The sequence below is a fragment of the Mandrillus leucophaeus genome, unplaced genomic scaffold, assembly GCF_000951045.1.
Source record: "Mandrillus leucophaeus isolate KB7577 unplaced genomic scaffold, Mleu.le_1.0 Scaffold682, whole genome shotgun sequence".
NCBI lineage: Eukaryota > Metazoa > Chordata > Mammalia > Primates > Cercopithecidae > Mandrillus > Mandrillus leucophaeus.
In genome coordinates, this window is record NW_012107386.1 from 187,865 (window position 1) to 206,529 (window position 18,665).

Sequence of the window (18,665 nt, forward strand, 5' to 3'; positions counted from 1 at the left end):
CTGGCACAGCTAAGGGAGGGCTGGCGCCATCCCTCCTCCAACCCCAGGCAGTGCAGCTTACAGCAATAGAAGTTATTCCTTCCTTCTACTTAAGGAGAAGAGATCAAAGAGTAAAGAGGACTTTGTCTTGCATCTTAGATATCAGCTCAGCCATAGCATGATAGGGCACTGGGCAGAGTTGGGAGACTTCTAGTCCAGGCCCTCGCTCCCGGACTGCATTTCTAGATATAACCTTCCAGGAACAGGGTTCCCTTTGGTGGGCCAGAAGGGAACGCCGTGGGCCATGTGCTGTGAGAGCTCCTGGTTGCAGGGGAGACGCAGCACATTCCCGGCTATGGTGGCTATGATGTAAGACTCCTTCTGTTTGAGAAAAGCAGAGAGAAAATTAAAGTGGACTGTCTTATACCCTACATACCAGCTCAGCCACAGTAGGGTAGAGCAACAAGCAGCCTCTTGGGGTTCCCAAGACCATACCTAGGCTCTTAGAAAGCATTTCTGGACCTGTACTAGGCCAGACTAAAGCCAACTCACCAAAGAGTGAGTCCCAGGCCTGGCATCTTTCACCAGAAGCTGACAAAAGAGACTCTGGGCTTTAAGTGAACATTGGTGGTGGCCTAGGAGAACCCTCCCAACCCATGGACAAGTGGTGGCCACAGGGAGAGGCTCCTCTGCCTATGGAAAGGGAAGAGAAGAGTGGGAAGGACTTTGTATTTCGGCTTGAGTGCCGGCTTAGCCTCAATAGAATAGAACATTAGATAAATTGCTAAGGATTTTGACTCCAATCCCTGGCTTCCTGATAGCATCTCTAGACATGCTTGGGGCCTGAGGGAACTGGACACCCCTAAGGGAAGGGCCTTGGATAAGGCCCAATGCTGTGCTTCAGATCAGAACCTGTACAGTCCCAGTACTGGTGGCCACAGGGGTGCTTGTATCACCACGCCCCCAGTTCTAGGTGACTCAGCATAGAGAGAAAAATTCCTTATGTTTAGGAGAAAGTAGGGGGAAAAAACCAGAGTCTCTGCCTGGTAATCCAGATAATTCTTCCAGATCTTATGCAAGATCACTAAGGCCTCTACAAGTCTGCAAAAATCACTGTGTTATTGGACTTTGGGTCCAAATCCCTTCAAAACCCTGGAAAGCCTTCCTAAGAAGAGCAAGCACAAACAGCCCAGACTGTGAAGACTACAATTAATACCTAACTCTTTAATGCCCAGACAGTGAAGAAAGTCTACAAGCATTAAGACCAGCCAGGAAAACCAGACCTTGCCAAATGAACTAAATAAGACACCAGTGACTGATCCTGAGAGATATACACAGAGAATTGAAAAAAGCTGTTTTGAGGAAATTCAAAGAAATACAAGATAATACAGAGAAAGAATTCAGAATTCTATCAGATAAATTTAACAAAGCGATTGAAATAATAAAAAAGAATCAAGCAGAAATTCTGGAGTTGAAAAATGCAATTGACATGCTGAAGAATTCATCAGAGTCTCTTACTAACAGAACTGATCAAGCAGAAGAAATATCTAGTGTGTTAGGCCATTCTTATATTGCTATACAAAATCTAATATTGGGTAATTTATTTAAAAAGGGGGTTTAATTAGCTCGCAGTTATATGGGCTTTACAGGAAGTATGGTACCAGCTTCTCAGCTTCTAGGGAAGTTTCAGGAAGAATGGCAGAAGGTGAAAGGGGAGCAGGCATGTCATATGGTGAAAGCAGGAGCAAGAGAAAGACAGTGAAGTAAGACAGTGAAGTACCACATGGTTTTAAATGGCAGATCTCATGAGAAGTAACTCACTATCATGAGGACACCCCAAGTGGGTGGTACTAAGCCATTCATGAGAAATCTATCCTATGATCCTATTAGCTCCCACCAGGCTCCACCTCCAGTAGTGGGGACTACAATTCATCATGAGACTTGAGCAGGAACACATATCCAAATCAGTTAGTGAGCTTGAAGAGAGGCTATTTGAAAATACAGTCAGAGGGTACCAAAAAAAGAATAAAAAACAATAAAGCATGTCTATAATATCTAGAAAATAGCCTCATAATGGCAAATCTAAGAGTTATTGGCCTTAAAGAAGAAGTAAAGAAAGAGACAGGGGTAGAAGTTTATTCCAAGAGATAATATCAGAGAACTTTCCAAACCTGGAGAAAAATATCAACATTTAAGTACAAGAAGGTTATAGAACAACAAGTAGATTTAACCCAAAGGCTACCTCAAGGCATTTAATAATCAAACTCCCAAATGTCAATAATAAAGAAAGGTTTCTAAAAGCAGCAAGAGAAAAGAAACAAATAACATAAAATGGAGCTCCAATACACCTGGCAGAAGACTTTTCAGTGGAAACCTTGCAGGCCAAGAGAGAGTGGCATGACATATTTAAAGTGCTGAAAGAAAAAAACCTTGTAATCTAGAGTAGTATATCCAGTGAAAATATCCTTTAAGCTTGAAGGAGAAATAAAGACCTTCCCAGACAAACAAATGCTGAGGGATTTTATCAACACCAGACCTGTCCTATAAGAAACGTTAAAAAGAATTCTTCAGTCTGAACGAAAAGAATGTTAATATGCAAGAAAAAAATCATCAGAAGGTACAAAACTCACTGGTAATAGTAAAAACACAGAATCGTATAACATGGTAATTATGGTGTGTAAACTTTTCCTGACTTAAGTAGAAAAAGTAAATGATGAAACAATCAAAAATAATGACAACAACAACTTTTCAAAACATAGTATAAAAAGACATAAAGATAAACAACAAAAGCTAAAAAGTGGAAGGATGAAGTTAAAAGTGTAGAGCTTTTATTAGTTTTAATTTTCCATGTTTGTTTAGGCAATGAGAGTTAAATTTGCATCAGTTTAAAATAATGGGTTATAAGATAACCCATTTATTTACAAGTCTCATGGCAACCTCAAATTGAAAAACATCCAAAGGACACTCAAAATGAAAAGAAGGAAATGAAAGCATATCACCAGAGAAAATGACCTTCACTTAAAGGAAGTCAGGAAGGAAAGAAAGAAAGCAGAGAAGCCTGTAAACAAACAGAAAATAAATAACAAAATGGCAGGTGTAAGACCCTATTTATCAATAACAATATTAAACGTAAATGAACTATACTCTCTAATCAAAAGACAAAGTGCTGAAAGGATTTAAAAAAAAGACCCAATGATCTGTTGCCTACAAGAAACACACTTCACCTATAAAGCAGCACATAGAATTAATAAAGGGAGGGGAAAAGATATTCCATGCCAATAGAAACCAAGAAAGAGCAGGAGTAGCTATGAGTAGCTCTTTACATGAGACATATTTAAAGTGCTGAATGAGTAGCAGGAGTAGCTCTTTACATGAGACAAAAACAGATATCAAGATAAAAACAGGTCATTATATAAGAGGAGACCAAAAGGGCCATTATATAATTATAAAGGGATCAATTCAGCAAGAGGATATAAGAATTTAAAATATATGTGAACCCAACTCTGGAGCAATCAGATATATAAAGCAAACATTATTAGCACTAAACATTATTAGCACTAAAGAGAGAAAATATAGATCCCAATACAATAATAGCTGGAGACTTTAACACCCCACTTTAAGCACTGAACAGATCTCCAGGAAAGAAAATCAACAAAGAAACATTGGACTTAATCTTTACTACAGAACAAATTGATCTGATATTTATTTATGGAACATTTTATCCAATGGATGCATAATACACATTTTTTTCTCTTCAGCACAGGAATTATTCTTAAGGATAGACCATAAATTAGGTCACAAATAAGTCTTAAAAGATTCAAAAACATGAAATAATATCAAGCATCTTCTCTGACTTCAATGAAGTAAATAACAGGAGTAATTTTGGAAACTACACAAATACATGGAAATTAAACAATATGCTCTGGAATTACCAGTGGGTCAATGAAGAAATTAAGAAGAAAATTGAATGGTAACACAACATACCAAAACCTACGGGATATAGTGAAAGCAGTACTAAGAGGAAACTTTATAAGTGCCTACATCAAAAAAAAAAAAGAAAAATAAAAACTTCAAAGAAATAACCTAATGATGAGTCTTAAAGAACTAGAAAAGCAAGAGCAAACCAAATACAAAATTAGTAGAAGAAATAATAAAATTAGAGCAGAAATAAATGAATTTGAAACGAAAACAATATAAAACATCAATATACAAATGTTGGTTTTTTGAAAACATAGACAATATTGACAAACCGTTAGCCAGATTAAGAAAAAAGAGAGAAGACCCAAATAATGAAAATCATAAATGAAAAAGGAGACATCACAACTGATACTGCAGAAATTTAAAGGGTCATTAGTGGCTACTATGAGCAAATATATGCCAATAAATTGCTAAATATAGAAATGGATAAATCCCTAGATACATACAACTTACCAAGATTGAACCATAACAAAATCCAAAAGCTGAACAGACCAACAGCAAGTAACAAGTATATAAAGCCATTATAAAAGTTCTCCAAAAAAGAAAAGCCTGGGACCCGATGTGACTTCACTGCTGTTTCTACTAAACACTTAAGGAAGAACTAGTATCAATCATACTGAAACTGTTTCAAAAAACAGAGGAAGAAGGAATACTTCCAAACTCATTCTTACATGGCCAGTATTACCCTAATACCAAAACCGGACAAAGACACCTCAGAGAAATAAAACTACAGGCTAATAACCCTGATTAATACTGATGCAAAAATTCTCAGCAAAATACTAGCAAACCAAATTCAGCAATGCATTAAAACATTCATCATGACCAAGTGGGATTTATCCTAGGAAAGCAAGGATGGTTTATACTAGGTAAAATTTAGAAGCAACCAAAGTGTGCATTGACAGATGAATGGATAAAGAAAACGTGGTACAGATAAACAATGGAGTACTATCCATCCATAAAAAAGAATGAGATCCTGTCATTTGCAACAATATGGATGGAGCTGGAGGTCATTAGTTAAGTGAAATAAGCCAGGCATAGAAAGACAAACTTTGCATGTTCTCACTTGTTTATGGGGCCTAAAAATCAAAACAATTGAAGTCATGAAGGTACAGAATAGAAGGATAATTACCAGAAGCTTGGAAGGGTAGTAGGCAGTGATGGAGGGTGGGGACACGGAGATGGTTGATGCATACAAAAAAATAGTTAGACTATAGTCAATAATAATTCAACTGTATGTTTAAAAATAACTAAACAGTATAATTGAATTGTTTGTAACACACAGGATAAATTCTTGAGGAAATGGATACCCAATTTTCCATGATGTGATTATTATTCATTGCATGCCTGTAGCAAAACACCTCATGCACTTTATAAATACATATACCCACTATGTACCCACAAAATTAAAAACACTTCTTAAAGTTACTAAGGAATATATATGTTAACATCAAAATTGGAAATACAAAGCTATATCTGCATGTACCAAATTGTTCCTGATGGTTGCTTATAAGGCTGGAAGTGTTACTAATGGGCAATTTTTGTGTTTTAATAAATATTTTTCTATACAATTTGGGGCTTTTTAAACAATATGCATGTGTTCATGGAGTGATTTTTAAATAACCTATTTTAAATTCAAACCCTAAAAATCTACAGGAAAATATTCAACTCCCAATATAGAGGAAGACAGAAATGGAAAAATATAAAGATGAATAGCCTTATCAGTAAATTTCAAAACTTTATGTCAAAAATCATAAACAATATGAAAACATAAACATAAACTTGAAAAAGTATGCAACACATATAATCAATATGTCAACATCTTCATTAACCTGTGAGCATATCAAAACATATATGGAGTTTTCTGAAAAATATATATTTCCAGACCCACCTCCAGCAATTCCAGTTTAATTAGTGAAGAGCAGCAGGGAAATTGGATGGACTAACCTGTAGCAGTGAACCTAGGATGGGGCTGGTTAGAGGAGGATTGGATGTTTAGGATTTGAAAAATTTTCTCTTTCCCTGAGTTCAGTATCTGTTAAAAGATAGACAAAGGAGCCAGGCAGAGAAGAAATAAAAAATCAGTATATGCCATCGTATTGTTGGAAAGTACCATCGTATTGTTGTGTAACCAGGAGAGCTTTTCAATACCAAATCCTGGAGTGAGGCACTTCCACCAGCTAGGAGTCAACTACAAGCATCACCCTCACCACTCCACAGAGCCCCACCCAAAGAAAACTTATCTGTGGAACAGAGGACTGAGCAAGCAGTCAAACATCAGAAATAGCAAAGCCACAGCATTACATGCCCAATTCTTACTCCTCAGTTTATCAGACCAGATAATTTTCTCCTCTTCTTCTGGAGAAAAGACAGTCAGGAAACTGAGAAAGGCAGAAGTATACCAGAAGAGTCAGTGAGGATTTTGATATTTAATTAGGAGAAGGCTACCACAAAGAGACCAAAACATTTCAAAAAATAATTAATGAGCTCCTAGTTATGAATATAATTGATAACACATACCATAGAACAGCTTCTACCATTTTAAAGGAAATTCTTTTCTTTTGGACTTTTTTACAAAACTTCTGCAGTAGATAAAACCCTTGTATGGAACATAAAATACATCATTAACCCTGACTTAGAGGTTTAAGAATATAGAATGGCTCCCTGAATCAGCACTCCTCTGAAGGAGAAAAGTAGGGTTGAAATTTATATCTTAAGTGTCAAATAATATTCTTTAGAAGCCAAATGTCCCACCAACCTATTTTACCTTACACCATATTATAATTCAATTAGGATCAAAATATATCCATTATCTACATGGAGGCAAAAATTATGACAAGAAATATAGAAAGAATTATGAAGTACTTGTAGATTCATTGTAACTAGCATAGTGTTACAAAAATTTTCAACTGAAAGAACATTTGGATCAAAAGAGGTATTGAGAAAGAAAATCATTTGACAGACTCTGAATTTTAAGTTAGTTAGTAAATTGTCCTTAAAAATTGAAGCACCCTGTTCATGTCAGGACATATAATCTCAAAACACTCAACCAGAGTAATTTGGGGATGGCTAGAAGTGCTACTCAGGATAAAGGTCAATTTTATGTTTTTACTTCTTACTGGATCTTTTCTCTCTCTTCCCACACTACAAAAATGACCAATCTAACACAACTAGAATTTTTCTCTCCTCCTACTTTTCAGATGCAGGTCTGCAGGGGATTCAACAAGGTCTCTTTTAGTCGTATTTGTGATGAGTGCTGAAAGGGGTAATTCATTGACCCTACCAGTGGAGATGTTACAATTCACTGATTTGAACCCTGGCTTGTCATGTGACTTGTTTTGGCCAGTTAGTTAAGAAATGTGGCATTTGTCACTTCTGTGTACTTCAGCATGCTTTTCCCCACTCTGTCATGGAGACTAGCAATGGTCCAGAGAAGGCAGTACCTGGGTCCCATGCCGTTTTAAGTGACATGTAGTGTACATAAGATCTAAACATTTGCTGTTATCAGACCTTGAGAGGTTGGGGTATTTGATTGCAGTAGAGCATTCCTATCCTTACCTTCCTATCCCTACATTCCTATCCCTACTAAGAATTATCCAAGAGAAAGGAGAGGAAAAGCCATCAGCACACTTTCCCCTTCTGGAGTACAAGTAAACCCAAAATTACTGTCTCTTATTTTTCATTCCCAAGTGCCTGCTTGAATCGACTTCTTAAAACAGAAAAATGATCATGTGGCCTAGTAATCTATAAACTTAATCTCTGTCTTTATTTCTGCAAAAACTGGCAATCACTTACTAAATACAGAAGCTTTATTTCAGTCTTGCATTTAGGAAAACCATCATCCAATTTCTAATCTGGATCTGCATGAATGGCCATTTATTAAAAGAAATCAAAATAATATCAACGTTTTCCTGTTAGGCAGAAAGTGCAGTATTTCGTAATTCCTGAATCAAATAAGCTTCTATTTATTTTCACTGTGAAGAAGCATGCTTTAAGGTAATAAGAAAATGAATAATGATCGTGCTTTTAGAAAACTATGTAATTTTCAAATGAAAAAATACTAATCTTAACACATTCTTAGGCAAAGAAGGTTATGGTCTACTAAAGAGAGCTTGACACTTTCAATTAAAATAACATTTTTGAAAAGAGTCTCTACCACCTTTATTTGAATAGTACTTCTGTTGCAAGAGAAAAGCTGCCAAATGTGTCTAGAATTGATTAATAAGGAGAATAATTGCCTCCTACTAATTTTAATCTTTTGTACAGCTTTGCCTCTCATGGGATAAACATGAGGACTATGTGGCATTATCATCAAATCTGAATCTAACCATTCCCTTGCCAGTAGCCAATGAAGTGCAAACACAAATTAAACTAGATTGAGAATTATATTACTTGGCTCTTTGAAAATTTATATTACTGCAAAGCATGCAGGCAGAGAGAAGCAGATGGGCAATACTGAGCAAAATTTTCTTAGTGGATATTGCCCATCTGTTTTCCTTTTTGCGTTTCTACTTCAAACTATTCTAGACGTCCTATTTTTTTTTTTTTTGCAATTGCATAAATTAGGCATTCTAATTTTCAGTGGTCAAGCCATATCGAGTTGATAATTTCACAATAAGCAATAACAAAAAGTATAATTTATATTGAGTGCTTGCTATCTTTCAGCCACTCTCCTAAAGCTTTTAAATGTCTTACAATATTTTTTTACTACCACTAGATAGATGCCATTATTATCTTCATTTTACAGATGAGGAAATTAAAGAATAAAAAGTTCAAGAAGTTCACATTGCTAGGAAATGATGGAATAGGGATTTAATGCTGCTTTAATCTATCAAGCCTTGGAAGAAAAAACAAGACTCTTATTTTGTTCTAAAATTCAATGTACTTATCTATTACTGATTTTAATTATAAATAAAAATAATCACACTTTAAAATTCATTGTATTTAATTCTCTCAAATTCATCAAATATTTTTTAATACTCACAAAATATATACATATCAAAAAATTAAGATTTTATAAGTGGGGAATTTGTAAGTATCAAGCTATTGAATTTTGAAGTTTCAATGGGCATTAAATATCATCTAGTGCTTCACAAAAGTCTGTAAGCAAAGAAGACAGCTGGAGCCCTGCCCACTGAACAGCTCTCTCCTCTTTTCCCTCTTTGCCTTGCAGAAGTCTGCAATATGCTTTCTAGTAGCTCCTAGGGCATTGGGAGCCCTGGAATAAAACTACTAGGACTTTCTAATGACAATGTCTGCTTAACAGTGACGATAATTTTTTTAAACAGGCCTCAGTTTCATTAAAACTCAATGTACAGATAATCCCAAAATGCTAACCATCTACCTTTATCCACTCTCCCAATTCTTAGAAGCCAAGCTTGCCACCAAAGGAATCTCCAGAAGATAAAGTTTCAGAATTATCTAGGTATTTAGAATTAGAGAAAAGAAGAAGCTGTAGAAAGCAGAAGAGGTCTGGCGAACCAACACTGGGAGTAGACCTGTAGGTAGAGCCAGCCTACCGAAATAGCACTTCGTGAACCCAAACGTAAAGCATCTTCACATTTACTAGCAAATACAGTGCTATAAATATTAGTGTAAATTAATTTTTAAAAGTCAATAATTTTGGAATGTGTATCTTACAGTAAAGCTGGATGAGGGCCACACATCAATAACCAGGAAGTAGAATAGCAACAGTTTTGGTTCTTTTATTTTTTTCCAAAGCCCTGAAGACAGAAAGATGCCTCTTTTTTCTTCTTCCACTGCAGTTCATGATTTCCTTTTTATAGGACCTAAAATGCTCATTAGTGCAATCACACTATACCTACTTCATGGCCTAACAAGACTAAGCTGACCTGTATGGGCTGGCCTAACAACCAATCTAATTAAAAATACAATACATGTTTCCTTTAGGAACGGTAATCCAAAACTCAAATAACTTAAGAAAGAATGGTTAGAAATAAATCAGTAACTGTATTAGAGTTGTCTTTGCATACACACCCATAATAACACACACACACAAACACTCAAGTGACTAGTTCATCAGGCTCTCAAACCCAAAGCACACTGATGTGACTCTGGACATGTACACTTAAACTCTTGTCTTTCACCTCTGTTAACTCTCACCCACACTCTTGTAATATAGCTTGAGGGGACCTGAAGCCCCAGGATACTGCACAAAACTGAGTAGTTTACTTATACATCAATGACATTATGCTAAAGAAGCCAGATAAGCAACAAGAGACAACCACGCTGGAAACCTTCGTGAGAAAAACCAGCTGCAGAAGAGAGAAAATATATTCTTCGAAAAATCAGCGGACTACCACATCACTGAAATTTGGTGGAGATGGGGGATATATCAGCTGTCTGAGGCATTCCAGTAGATCTTTCCAAAGAACAGGGCATTTTATTGTATCTTGGGCTTCTTTCAAGTTTTTGATAATGGTATTTTTTCTCTAGGGATAGAGTATTGGTTCCAATTTATTATCTCGCTAGGAAAGGAAATCACCAGATTGCATTTTGTCCTTTCTGTCATAGTGACCTTTATTCCATGGTTTATATGAGTAAATGGAGGTGCTGCAACTTACTAAAAATATGTATTCCAATCATACACTCAGAATCTGGCAAAATAAATACAGGATAATGTGGCATACCTTATTAGTTGACAACTTTATATTCATTCCTTACCTCCTTTTTTAACACTCTCACTTTGATTCAGAGAGCAATGTGTGTAGCCCAATGGAATGCATCATGACAAACCTCCCCTGTTTTTTTCTATACTTTCTTATTGTCAGGGTGGACACACACGTACCTAAGGTAACTACGATACCTTAGCAGAAGTGTGTAAGATTGATGGTATTTTGGGAAAATGTTTATTTTCTTGATAAATGGGGAAACACACAGCAGATTTTGCCCTTTTTTTCTTAACATGGTCCTACCTCGAACATGAATGAAGAGGTAAGAATTGCAGTGGCCATCCTTTGACATGAGGGAACATCAAAGTGAAACACAGAGCCATAGGCCCTAACACCACAGAACTTTTGAATGCATTGACCATGTCTTACCTCGGGGCTTCTTGGTTTAGGTACAAACCACACTAGTTAGACTTTTGTTACTTGCAGGCAAATATAATCCTAACAAAAACAGATGGGTTCATCTGGGTGATTAAACAACTACAATTAAGTTGTTTGTGCCTCTCTGCACTGAAAAGCAAGATCTATTTATCTTTGTATCTGGACAGTGTTTTGCATGCACTAATAAAAGTATGAACAATGAATTCACTCAACACAATTCAGCAATACATGAACTCAATCTTACGTTTTGTTTTCAGTATCTTAGCTATGCATAGCAAAAGATGATGGATATCTTTTCTTCTATCAGCAGGGACCTAGAAATTCCCTTACAGTCTGTGCCTTAAGCCAAGAATTTTGGAATTTGAGAAAACCATTCTCTTTTTTTAGGATGTCTATATATTCAGAAAAAAGTCTTCCATACTAATTGAATTGCCCTTCATACTATACTGTAATAGACACTGGGTCTGTCACAGCCTTTCTTTGAATGGTTATTTCATAGTAGATGACCACAGGGGATAATTTAATTAGTGGCTTGGGTACCACATGCCATTGCCTACCAAAGTTCTTTCCTTTAATACTAGATTTTTTTTTTCTGCCTCCAAGCCAGTTAACAAATCCCAGACTTCTCAACCCCCCAACATCCATGCCTAATTTTCCCTTAGGCTTGTTGCTTGCAAATATTTCTGGTCCCAAGTTTTTATGAATCCAGGCTCTTCATTGAAAGCAACAAAAACTAACACTGGCTGATTCAAGAGAAAAGCAGGCTTTGAAATAATTTCAGTGGTATTAGAGAACCAGGTTTAGCAGTCACACAGTTAGATCAGCAGCCAAAATAATACCCTATGAACTTGCCACTTTTCTTGCCACTGTTGCCACTGCTGAAACACATTCAAAGCCACAGGAAGCACCACTAACAATTCTAAATGTCTGCTGGGACTCCTGATATTGCTGCCCCTGGAAGGTGATTGTCATTGTTATGGCTGTCTTTTTCTTCTTTAAGACAGATTCACTTCTGTGTATATTTCTTTGCAACATTATCTCAATTCAAAGTATAGGCCACATGGCACTTGGTTTCCAAGCCTAACTGTGAGAGAGGCAAGACAACAAAGCATCATAAATGCTTGTCATTTAAGTTTCTATATAACAAAGTAGACTCCCTCACCAAGAGTTTTAGGTTGGAAATTCTCAGTGTATAGGAAAGTAGACCACATAATGAACAGCTTAAAGCAAACTAAAAGAAAAGCAAATATTCAGTATAAATTGTTAACATTTATCAACTTTGTGTTATTACCAGCCAATTTTTTATTAGTTTTCAATCTATTAATTCACTGGGTTCTTAAATTACTCCATTTTCCCCATTTTTGGAGCAGAATCTAAAATATAACAAGACTAAATAGCTTCTTTGAAGTCACAGCTAATAAGTGACAGAAAAAAAAATTTATTTCAGGTGTGTCAGATGCCAATTCCACCCTTTTACTTATTATGTACATTGTTCATAATAGCATAATTAACTTTGCACAAGGTTTAAAGTGTAAATAGTGTACATAGTAATTTTGACATATAATATTGCCTTCTTTCTTGGGGAAAACTGATAAGGAAATGTGATATGGAAGAATAATGTAAGATTATGATTGAATTTAAAACCTGAACCAGTAGATTAAGATTTTTGCCATAGGCCTAAAAGTTCTTAGAATTGTGAAATTGAGTCAAAAGACTCTAGTTATAAAATTACACTTTACTTTAGAATATATTGTAAACCTCTGAGCAGACCTCAGCAGGTATTTTTTTTCTGCTTTGGGACAATGACTCAATATCCTGCTTTCTGGATAACTTCAGCAAAGATAATAAAGAAAGTGATATTGCCAGAAGTATTTTTCTCTTTACTGGACAACAAAACAGCAGAATAATAGATTCTGACATTGGTAGCAGCTATATGTAATGGAAGAATGCTTAGTTTCAAGGCTTAAATACTTGATATATGTTTTGCTTTTTAAATAAATGTTTTCATATTTTTGGCTAATAGTATTATTTAGATGTTTTGAGGAGTAAACTTGGTGAAAATAATAGAATGAAAATACTGATATAAAGTAATGGATGTGTATTCTTCATCTCAATCATGCTCAGTATGGGACAGGATACATATTGGTGCTCTGTAATTGTTTACTGATTGAAGAAATGCCAATACTGTGCCTCACTGCTGCTTATCTATCTGCACTGTTTTCCTCTTCAGGTTTCTTAAGTCTTTTCCACTCCACTCAATCCTGTATCTTCTTATCTCTTTATCTCAGCAACTGATTTTCTCTCCAACTTTATTGAGAAGAGGAAGAACATCTAACATGAGCTCTCAATGTTCTTCTCTATTTTAATTTTCCTGTCATTTTACTTCCTCCTTCCTTCTCCCCATCATCTCTCTCTCATTTTGTTCATTTATTTTCTCCTTTTCTTTTTTTCTCATTCACTTTCTTCTTAATTCATTTCTGTCTCCTCCTCCTCCTCCTCCTCCTCCTCCTCCTCCTCCTCCTCCTCCTTCTTCTTCTTCTTTTTTGAAAAGACTAGCCAGGAAAGCAAAAATCAGAAAAACAAATCGAATGAAACTTGTCATCAATTAGAAGGCAAAAGTCATGAGTTGGAATTTCAGGCACAGGAGTCCAAGAGTCCATTCCCTGAAAGAGAAGCTTATGTTCTATGGAAGGTCAAACACTCCACAATTCTAGAGGAATCAGAGGACTAAAAAGGGTGATTGAGGGATTTCGATGCCACAAAGGATAATCCCAGTTCATTTCAGTAGCCATTTGTTGAAGGCCCATCATGAGCCAAGTTTAGCCCAAGATCATGGAAATACAGAGATAAGTCCCTTTTCTGGTCCCTTTGCTGGAGCAGTCGAGAGGAGGAGTCAAAAGAGATAAGATCTAATGGATGTTCTATAATCAAATCTAAGAAACACAGAGGAAAAGTGCTATGGAAAAACAGGTGAAGAAGTGTATAACTTCGGAGTTCCCTCAACAGCAGACCCTGAGCCAATATGCTACTTAGCAATTAAGGGCTCCTTCCAGAAGGCTGCTAATTCCCAGGAACCTCTATTCTTTATCTCTTCATTCCAACTCTTATTTTGTGAAGTGCATTCAGTAGCAGGAGGGCAAAATGGATTCAACAACACAAGGGCTGCCATTAGACAAAAATGGCCTTTGGAAATCAGGTCATTTTACATGGAAAGGACAGGAAAACCCAAGGGGATATGGGCAAAACACCAACAATATTTACGAGAACATTGAAAACACAGAACTTGATAAACAGCTAAATGTGGGATAGAAGGTATGAGGTAGAAGGTAGAGTTAAGGACAATTTCAAACTTACTTACTTGAATGCCACAATGTTATTGTGGTAGGGAGTTTGACCATATTCGAATCCTTGAAAAATTAGTTAATTTAATTAATCCATATAGCCTATTAACAGGAGCAAGCCACAATTCCAATTTTCAGAAATAAGTAAAGACGAGAGCTAGATTGACATTCATTATGATAACATTGAGCCTCAATCTACTGAGTAAAAGGCTCTTACTCTTTCTTTTCTTGTGTCGAAACCAGTTCTAAAACAAAGTTGATGGAGTCAAGAGGCAACGAACATGAGAAAAGAAAATTTTCAAAGTAAAGATCCAGTCTGAACCAAATACCATCAAATTCAATAATTTATTTATACTCAAGTGTTAATGCTGTATGTGTCTTTCAGCAACTCCATAGAAAATATAATCCATTTACCAGACACAGTTCTTGTCTGAATACCTCAAACCCACAGTTCTAATATAAGCAGAACAAGAAATGTGTTGAAAAGATTATTGTATAGTTCACATACTGCAATTTACTAACAAAAAATTTCTACTTAAAACATCAAAAAACATCAGAATTAGGGCCATGTAGAGGAGTCATTTATGCAAACCCATCAAAGACATTTCATGTTTTTCTCTTAAGTAACTATTTCTCATCTCTGACGATGCTAACCAATCTGAAGAATTATTCTTTAAAGGTTTGCATATCAAATGCTGGCTTCCCACAATATAAAAGAGAGCTCCTGGGTCTTCCTTTATTCATTTAATTATCCATGCCTCAGGCAATCAAACTAACCTCTAAACTGAACGTAAGTAATCCGCAATCTTTTTTACAACTGACGTTAGAAGTCACTGACACGGAAGTAATGTAATAGGAAAACAGAGTTCCCTTGAAATACATAGCATAAGTACAAGTATTATTTGCCTTGAGGTTCATTAATTGTCTCTTTTTATTTTTGTTTGTTTAGTTTTTACAATCATAAAGCTAAAAAATAGGCTATTGAATACATCCCTTGCCAATATGAAGTAATCTTATTAACAGCAACAACTCAAATACCATTGGATTATGACTCCATCTGTCTATAAAAAATATCCAGCATCTCCATCCAGTCCTCTCCGCCTGTTGTTTTGTCTTGTATAAGCTTACAAACAATTCTCTGGACTTAGTCCAGCATCTCCCTGAAGTTTGCTCTCTACCAAAGCACTCTGAGGGTGGCCTCTCACACTGCTGCTGCTGTGTGTGCCCTTCATGAAAATATTATTTCCAGATAAGGGTAACCTCTCTTGTTGCTTACAAAGCTGCAAACTCACTAGGGAACAAAATGACACTGAATTTCCTTCAGTCTTCTCTATGTCTGTGTCATGCTGTGTTGCTTAGAAAAAATAAACAACTAGAATATACCGCTCTCTCTCAGTCACATTTCAGACCAGAGCCCTGAACTGACAATGCTCAAGATTTCCTTGTTTCATGGAATCCTTTATAAAAAGGGCTCTTTCAATTACTTTCAATTACTCTTTCAATTACCTATGCCTCTCTGTGCGTAGGCTGAGACGCAGTCAAGGGGGTCTGTCTCTGCACTTCTCCGACCTCCAGCGTCAACCAAGCATAAACTACCACCAAGCCCTTTCTTCTTCATGTGAATCAACTCATGTGTGGCCTAACTTAGCAATAATTCCTTTTATATATAATATGCAATACTTTGACCATCAAATTATTGTCTGAGCCTACTCTTCTGGAGGATTTTAAGAAATATTAGCACCAATAAACTTCCTGGAAAATTTTAAGCATAGTTTGGCCTGAAGATATGCACATTCTCAAGGTGTCCTTTTTGGAACTCTTTTCTAGGCTAAATAACATTTTCTATATCGTTAATCCTTCTAATCCTCCTAATTCTTTCCTCCAAATACAGTCATATACAAACCCATGTTTATTTGTTCTGTGTAGGTCATTACATGTGGATAAAAACGTATAAAGAACTGAAGAATTTTGGCTCTAAAGTCATAAAAAATTTGGAGCAATGCTTTATATCTTGTTCATTTGAATTGAAAAGAATTGCTTTGTTCAGTCCCTAAAGAAGAATTTGCAGCATCTGTTAACTTTTCACACAAACCATCCTGAGCTTATATTGTGTGAAGGTTAATTTTATGTGTCAACTTGACTTGCTTATGGGATGTCCAGACATTTGGTCAAACATCATTCTGGATGTGTCTGTGAGGGTGTTTCTGGATAAGATTAACATTTGAATAGGCAGACTGAGAAAATCAGACTGTCCTTCCTATAATGTGGGTGGGCCCCCACTCAGTGGACTCCCCCAATCAGTTGAAGCCCTGAACAGATCAAGAAGGCTGAGGCTTTCTTGAGTAAAAGAAGTGTTCTTGCCTTTGAGTTAGGATACGGGTTTTTTCCTGCCTTCGGACTCAAATTGAAACACTGAATCTTCCTGGATCTGAAACCTACTAGCCTTCATACTAGAACTATACCTGGTTCTCAGGCTTACAGACTCAACAAGGACAAAACCATCAGCTCTCCAGGGTCTCCAGCTTGCCACCTACAGATTTGGGGACTCATCAGCCTCCATAATTGCAAGAGCCAATTCCTTATAATATTCAAACGTTCTATTAAGTACCTATTGGTTCTAACTATCTGGAGAAACTTGACTAATATGTATTGTGTATCGGCCCAATATTCTCAAGTCTCTTCTAACTGAAGTTTTGCCTCAACTCATCCAGAGTGGTTGTGCTAAAACCAAAAAGACGGAAGAGGAATGTTAACTCTTCCTTCCCTCTTCATACACAGTTAGTTGTCAGTCCTGGAGGTCTATTTGAAATAGGGGTGTGGTTGTTGATGGCACCAGAGAAATGGTAAAGATGAAACCACATATAATTTTCATATATGCATTCTTAAACCATCCAGTGCTAAACCAGATCTAGAAATCCAATAATATCATGCTTGCAGATGAAAAGGTATCTGAACTGAGCACGATGGATTCACATGACAAGTGTCTCCCAGATGCCATTAGGAGTGGATATTTTTAGATTTTTATATTATATTATTCATTTATTAGGAGTTTTTTTTAAGCACCCAATTTCTGTAACTAATAATACACTCCATTGCAACACATTGCCCAATATACACTTGGCCACAGTCATTTAAGACTTTTGCATCCCAAGATCTATATGCTTCAGTAAGATCTGCATTTAAAAAAATAGGTAACCCTTGGTAATACAGTCTCTCTTTGAGAAAACACAAGTTAAATAATTACTGTAATATTAGTAGACATATTCTTTAGATGTGCTTTTATTTATTTCTAGATGTAATTTAAGATGTAGTTATATTAGCAAAATCTCTGAGATTAGATTTTGTGATTTTTGTGATTTTTTTCTGACTCTGATTAAAGTCCCTGCAGTGGATTAACTGGCCATCTAGTCAGCATCTATTGACTCCTTTCTCCTTCCTAAAAGCATTACGAATTTCAGTTTGTATATATACCATTCCACTATGTAGCCCAGATACTATAAGAAAAGTTAAACTAGAGAGCATGGCATCTGATTGACCTAAATCAATCAGCACATTTCTAATCCCCTGCATAGTGGTTACTTCAAATGTATGGAGGTAATCTTAACTGATCCAATCAGAAGCTGAACTTTGACAAGTGAATTTTAGGACCCTTGCTTAGAATGCTGGGAAAGAAACCCTCTTATTTCAGGATGATGTATGGTTATACACACTAGAATTGCTGCAACAATTTTGTCGTCATGAGGAAAGCTCTAAGATGAAGTTGACTATAGGTGAAAATAAATACCAAAAAACACTGGGTCCGTAAAGATACCATTAGGTTGTTGAATCAAAACCAGCTCAGAAAGTCAAGGGGCTTCCAGAGTTACATACTTATGAAAGCCAGTAAATCCCCTTTAATGTTTAAGCCACCTTCTCTTGGGTGTCTGTGTCTGTATGTTATGTGCAACATGAGGAATGCAGTAAAGTATGGTAGAAAAGCCAAGGCGTACTAATTGTGGATATGAATTTCTGATCTCTAGAATTATTTTTCCTTGGAGGGTCTACTTTCTAAATACATGGGATTAGGCACAAATGGCCTAAGGTCTTCCTCTATTTTTATGGGGGAAAACAAAATATCTATGACTAAAATTATTTGTCTTCCATTAAAAAAATTTCTGTAAACAGGAGTAGTGCTAATTTCTTATACACTCATATTAGAGTTTTTGAAAGCCCAAATGATTTTTACTTCACCTTGGATATTACATACACCACCTGCTTCACTAATGATAGAAAGAACAGATGGAAATGTTGACTTTTTAGA